Source organism: Gracilinanus agilis, chromosome 3 (genome assembly GCF_016433145.1).
Source record: "Gracilinanus agilis isolate LMUSP501 chromosome 3, AgileGrace, whole genome shotgun sequence".
NCBI lineage: Eukaryota > Metazoa > Chordata > Mammalia > Didelphimorphia > Didelphidae > Gracilinanus > Gracilinanus agilis.
Window position 1 is genome coordinate 614,610,447 of NC_058132.1, and position 6,822 is coordinate 614,617,268.

Consider the following 6,822-nt stretch of genomic DNA (forward strand, 5'->3'; position numbering starts at 1 on the left):
AGAGCTGGCATTTGGGGAGCTGTTCGGTTCCCCCTTTTCCCAGAACCTAAGGACAATTTTGCCTGCCTCACCCCTCTGTCCAGCAGCCCAAAGCAAGCACTTTCATTTTGTTTTGTTTTTCTTTTTTTTATTTTTTAGAAAAATTTTCCATGGTTACATGATTCATGTTCTTACTTTCCCCTTAACCCCCCCCCTCAATTTCCCCCATAGCCAATGTGCATTTCCACTGGTTTTGACATGTGTCATCGATCAAGACCTATTTCCAAATTATTGATAGTTGCATTGGTGTGGTCTTTTCGGGTCAACATCCCCAATCATGTCCTCATCAACCCATGTGTTCAAGCAGTTGTTTTTCTTCTGTGTTTCCACTCCAGTAGTTCTTCCTCTGAATGTGGGTAGCGTTCTTTACCATAAGTCCCTCAGAATTGTCCTGGGTCACTGCATTGCTGCCAGTACAGAAGTTCATTACATTGGATTTTACCACGGTGTATCAGTCTCTGCGTATAACGTTCTTCTGGTTCTGCTCCTTTCACTCTGCATCAATTCCTGGAGGTCTTTCCATTTCTCATGGAATTCCTCCAGTTTATTATTCCTTTGAGCACAATAGTATTCCATCACCAGCATATACCACAATTTGTTCAGCCATTCTCCAATTGAACAAAGCAAGCACTTTCTCCCTCAACTCTCCAATAACTCAGGAGCTCACAGACAGCTTGAGTTTGCCCTCTGGGCACTTGAACTGGGAAATGGTTCACCAACCCTGCTCTATTATTATGTCCCAAAATTGAGAAAGCATGAGGGTTGGAAAAGTCAAACATGGCGCTAAAGACCCTGGCTCTATTAACCACATACACTCATCCTAAAGAAGACAAAGGCTAAGAATCACTGAAGGAGGTGAAGTTATGAAGATTGACCTCTCTAATACACTAAACCTACAATTCCTCAACTTTCTTGACTACAACAATCTCCTTCTATCCACTATTTCACCCACAGAACAGTAACTGAATGGACTTCACCCACTAACGCCTACTGCACTTGAGGACATTTCTCACATCACCCATCCCTCTGCCCAGCAGTCCAATGGGAGCACTTTCTCCCTCCTCTGTCTGGGGTAAGGGAGGGGGCTCACATGCAGTGTAAGGGTTGCAATTTGGGCACTTGGTCTCTAAAGGGTTCACCCTCACTGCACTAACGCATTTCATTTTCCTAAAACTTCACATGATAATTCATCAATCAGAGGGAAATTTCCCTAGAGGATCTAAGACAAATTCTAACAAGAAAAAGCTATAAATAATAATGTTGGGTTTGAGGAGCCCTCTTTATTTTGGGCTCTGTGCCACTAGGGTTGTTACTTCTGAAGTACCACCCTCCGGCCACACCTATCCTCTCTCTCCTTCCTCCTCTCTCATTCCCTCACTCATACTCAATCTCTCTTTGACCTCTTTCTAAACTTCAATCCTTCGACCTCTTCTAGGACCAGATTAAGATCCTTGCAGAACACAAATTCAAGGGGTCTGTGGGCCAGTTTCAGAGGTCCATGAACTTGAATGGGGGGGAATGCAGAAAATCACATCTTTATGTCACTAGTCTATAACTAAAATTCAGCATCTCCTTCCATTATGAATGTAGATAATAAGATGTAGGAAGCCCAATGCTTCACCAGACTGCCCAAAGGGTCCATGGCCCCAAAACATTTAAGAGATCCTATTGGAAATAACAGACATACATATTTCTTATTGTCTTTGGTGAATACATTTTTATAAATATATATTATAAATATATCACTTTCTATAGATAGACAGGTGATCTGAGAATATTATAACATAAGTTTCTCAAGAACTGAAAATATCACCCAGAGATCAACAGAGAGGCCATGGTACATTACAATGCATTACAAACATTGAATGGCAAAGAATGATAAAGGATCTTATTTTTAAAATACGTATATTAGTGGCAGCTGGGTGGCTCAGTGGATCGAGAGTCAGGTCTAGAGACGGGAGGTCCTAGGTTCAAGTCTGGCCTCAGACACTTCCCAGCTAGGTGACCCTGGGCAAGTCACTTGACCCCCATTGCCCACCCTTACCACTCTTCCACCTAGGAGTCAATAAACAGAAGTTATACACTTACATGTATTAGTGAAGAAGATAGGCTCACCATGTATGGAGATTAAGGAACAGACAATGGATCCCCATAGACCACTGACATTCCATCTTTTTCATATCAAAAGAAAGCCCATTGTACATTGGACAGGCCCTCTGCAATCCACCCAGGGGTGACATAGCTAGTGATTGCACAGGACAGACAGGCATGGATAGAGTGTCATTTCATTTTTTTTAAAACCCTTACCTTCCATCTTGGAGTCAATACTGTGTATTGGCTCCAAGACAGAAGAGTGATAAGGGTAGGCAATGACTAAAAAAAAAAAAAAAAAAAAAAAAAAGCCTAGAGGTCAAATGACTTGCCAAGGTCACACAGCTGAGAAGTGTCTGAGGCCAGATTTGAACCCAGGACCTCCCGTCTCTAGGCCTGACTCTCAATCCACTGAGATACCCAGCTGCCCCCTAGATTGTCATTTCTGTCCCTAAAGGAAATCATCACATTGAAGTCACAAATTCATTTGAGTAATTTTTAAATTTATTTTTTTTTTGCTACATTGGTATTCTTGAGTATCTCCCTACCTCTCTTCCCTCCTTACAGTAGAGGGGGTATCGCTTGACAAAATAACTGCATATAAACCATGTCTTTTGTGTTTTTATTTATCGGTTCTTTCTCCAGAAGTAGACATTCACAATTTATTTTTCAAACAATATTCTTGTTACTGTATAGAACATTCTCTTAGTTCTACTCATTTCACTTTTCATAATTTCATGTAGGTCTTTCCATGTTTCTTTTTAATTAACCTGTGGATCATTTCTGACAGCACAATAGTATTCCATCATCATCACATGCCACAGCTTGTTCCGCCAGGCCCCTACTGATGGGCATCCCCTCAATTTCCAGTTCTTTGTCACCACCACAAAGAGAGCTGCTATAAATATTTTAGAACATATAGGGGGTTTTTTCCCCTTTTTCCCTGATCATCTTAGGATACAAGCCCAACAGTGATACTGTTGGATCTCAGGGATATACATAATTTTTATAACTCTGGGCATAATTCCAGATTGCTCTCCAAAAGAGTTGAATCAGTTCACAGCTTTACCAGCATTATATTAGGGTAGTTTTTTAAAAGAGAAAAATAACATATCTGCTATTATGATATGTTTTGCAAAGAATATTAATATTGTTCAGTATAATATTATAATGTCATCTTGGGCAATAGTATGGACTAAAATTTTTCAAAGTTCATTTAATTTTCAAAGGCTCTGAGACTACTCAATTTTTTGGATATGATGTGCCCAGAGGAAAGAAATAATCATTTTTCAGCACCTACTATGTATTTGGCATTTTGCTAAGCACTTTAGAAGTTTATCTCATTTAATCTTATACAATCCTGGGAGAGTAGATGCTATTATTATTCTCATTTAACAGCTGAGGAAACTGAGGCAGAGATTAAGTGACTTGCCCAAAGTCACATAGCCAACAAGTGTCTGAGGTCAGATTTGAACTCCAGTCTTCCTGATTTCAGGCCCATTGCTCTATCCACTGTTCATTTAGATGCTTTTGGATTCCATTCTATTCTTCCAGCCCAACTCCATTAAGACTTTAAGCTTCCCTGAGGGACACTGAGCTCATGACTGGTGAGCACAAACCTTATCTCGCCCAGATTCAGACCCATCATACCATTTTTCAGTTATCTTCATGTCATGCCATCCACAGGATAGGCAAGCCAGCCTAGCTGAAGCAACAAGGTACCTTGAGAGAGATACAGGAGATGGCATGTGCCAGGTGAGTCAAACTCTCACCTTCACTTCATCACCACCTCCCCTTGGACTATGATGGAAACAGCCCAAGACTCTGAGGCCAAGAGCCCCAGCAGGATCACTACCCCTCAGATCACTGGTCCTGCTTCTCAGCTATCCCTATAGCCATTGTCCAGGGAAGCAACTTTTGTTCTACAGGTCTTACCACGTCTTCCTCCTCAATAGCCAAAGCTGCAGAAGACCAGGAGGCTTGACGCCAAAGTCTTTGGTATTGTCAAATGGTTCAATATCAGAAATGGATATTGTTTTGTCAGTGGAGAAAGCATTAAAGATGCATTACCTTCTGCTCTGCCTCTGCACCCTAAGGACCACCAGATCTTTCTTTGTGAAATCATAGCTGAAATTCCCTGTTATGTGTCGTCCCCTCCATTGGAATGTGTACTCCCTGAGACTCTCTCACTTTTCTATTTGTATCACCAAACTAGCTCAGAGCTTCAGTCATTCATTCATTTATCTGTGCAGATAACCCAAACCGATCCTTACTCCTTATGGTTTACAACCCTCATTCTGTTCTCATTCATTAATGCTACCTTTCTTGGAGAAGACATGTCAATTATTTGCTCTATGACTCTCATCACATCTCCAGGACTTCCCTGTCTAAAATACTCCTCCCAGTGGGCAGCCAAGTGAATCAATGGATAGAGAGCCAGTGCTGGAGAGGGGAGATCCTGGGTTCAAATCTGGATTCAGACACCTCCCTGCTGTGTGATCCTGGGCCAGTCACTTAACCCCCATTGCTTAGCCCTTTTTGTTCTTCTGCCTTAGAACCAATACATAGTAGAAGGAAAGGGTTTAAAAAAATTTTTTTAATAATGAAATACACTAACACCCTGGATATGTTGCCTTTTCTTATTAGAATATAAATTCCCTGAGGTTAGGGACTATTTTGCTTGCTTTAATTTGTATTCCCAGCACTTAGCATGATGCCTCGAACATAGAAACTCTTAATAAATGCCTTTCCATTTATTTCCATTCTTCCATATCATCTTGACCCCTTAAACTCAAGGTTAGCCACTTTCACTAACTTTTATTCCCAGAATCTCTTATTCCCACTGACCTACCATTCCTAACTTGCTAATCCCCATCCTATAGTATTTCTCACCATCCAAATTCTCTACTCCTGCTTCTGGACTACTCAGCATCAGCATCAGAAGTGGACCATGGAGACCATGGATAAAGAACTCAAACTGAGGTAATTTCACCCACCACAAAGTGACAGTATAATCCCAACCTGACACTCCCAGCTCTTCCACTCCTTGAATTCTTGAACTTGTGCTATCCCTGTGTACTTGGCTACTAGAGGGGATAAAGTGATTTCCCAAGGTTAAGAGATGTCCACTTCATGTGCTAACCATTTCTAGAATTGGGTTTAAGTGGGGAAGGCACAAAGACATTGGGGTCTTGCTAGCCTTCTAAATGAGGTTTCTGATTCAACTGTGTATGAGTCCAACAGAGGAAAATACATAAGGGTTCCTGGCCTCAAGGAATTTGTAATCTAGTTGAGAAAATAACAGGTAACTAGCTGGTAAAGTGGGCAGAGCAACAATCCTGGAGTCAGGAAGACTTGCATTCAAATCTTACTTTAAATATTTACTAGATGTGTGACTCAAGGCAAGTCATTTAATTCTGTTTGCTTCAGGTTCCTCATCTGTAAAATGAGTTAGAGAAGGAAGTGGCAAATGACTCCAGTTTCTCGGCCAAGAAAAATCCCAATAGGGTCATGAAGAATTGGATATGACTGAACAACAAGAATTCAGTTAGATGGCTTAGTAGATAAGTGCTAGGCCTAGAGTTATAAAGACCTGGGTTCAAATCCAGCCTCAGACACTTACTAGCTGTGTGGTTTTGGGCAAGTCACTTAGCCTCTATTTGCCTTAATCAACTAGAGAAAAAAATGGCTAACCACTCCAGGAACCTTGTCTGAAAGGGAATTCTTTATTCTCTTTGTCTATTTTTAATTAATCAACCAAAAACTTAAACACCCCTACTTAACACTAAGTAAGGGAGTTCACAAATCACTTACTTGGAGAGCTCCACCCTTTTAACTCAATCAGTCAAAAACTTGGGAATTCTTTGATAAGAGTTTACACCCTCAAAGGATGAGAGGTAGGTCCCATAGACACTGCCCCCCTGGGCAGTGCTAGGCAATTTGAAAGCTGTGATCGAAATGGAGGAAGGGACAGGAGGTGGTGTGAGAAAAGGACTATAAAAAGTCCTGAACTTCCAGTCAAAGAGGTCTTTAGCTTGGATCTTTGGCTTGGAGCTTTGGCTGGTGACCTGCCTCTTAGAGATGGCTTTAGACTTGGACTTCGGCTTTGACTTGGGACCTTGGCACTTGAACTGATTCCTGAAGGACTGTTCTGTATCTTCTCCTTTGGACTTTGTCTTGGGTGAGTGAGTAGCTGGCCTTCCCTTCCTGGCTTCTGGAGAGATTAGTTCTGGAGAGACCTCCTTCTCCTGGAGGAGACTGTATTGGTGGAACTTTTGTATAAGACATCACTGGGTCCTCTGGCTTAGGGTTAACAAACCCTGCTGAGGCTGAGCCAGGCACCAGAGCAACATTTAGTGTGAGAGGCTAGACATTTTCTATACCCTCTTCTTACATTTCTCTACTTTCATTCTTTCCACCTCTTTGTAAATAAAAGCTACTAAAAGTCATATCTCTTGAGCTATAATATTTTTAATTGGCAACCACGATATTAATTTAGGGTTCTCATATTTTAGTCAAACCCCTAAATTTAAACCCTACACTTGCCAAGAAAATCTCATAGACAGTATTGACCCCTTACAGTTAATGGGGTCACCAAGAGTCAGACATGACCAAGCGACTAAGCAACAAAAATGAGAAGATACCACATGCTTAAAGTGCTTTAAGTTCTCCATAACAAGGGGAGTTCTATTA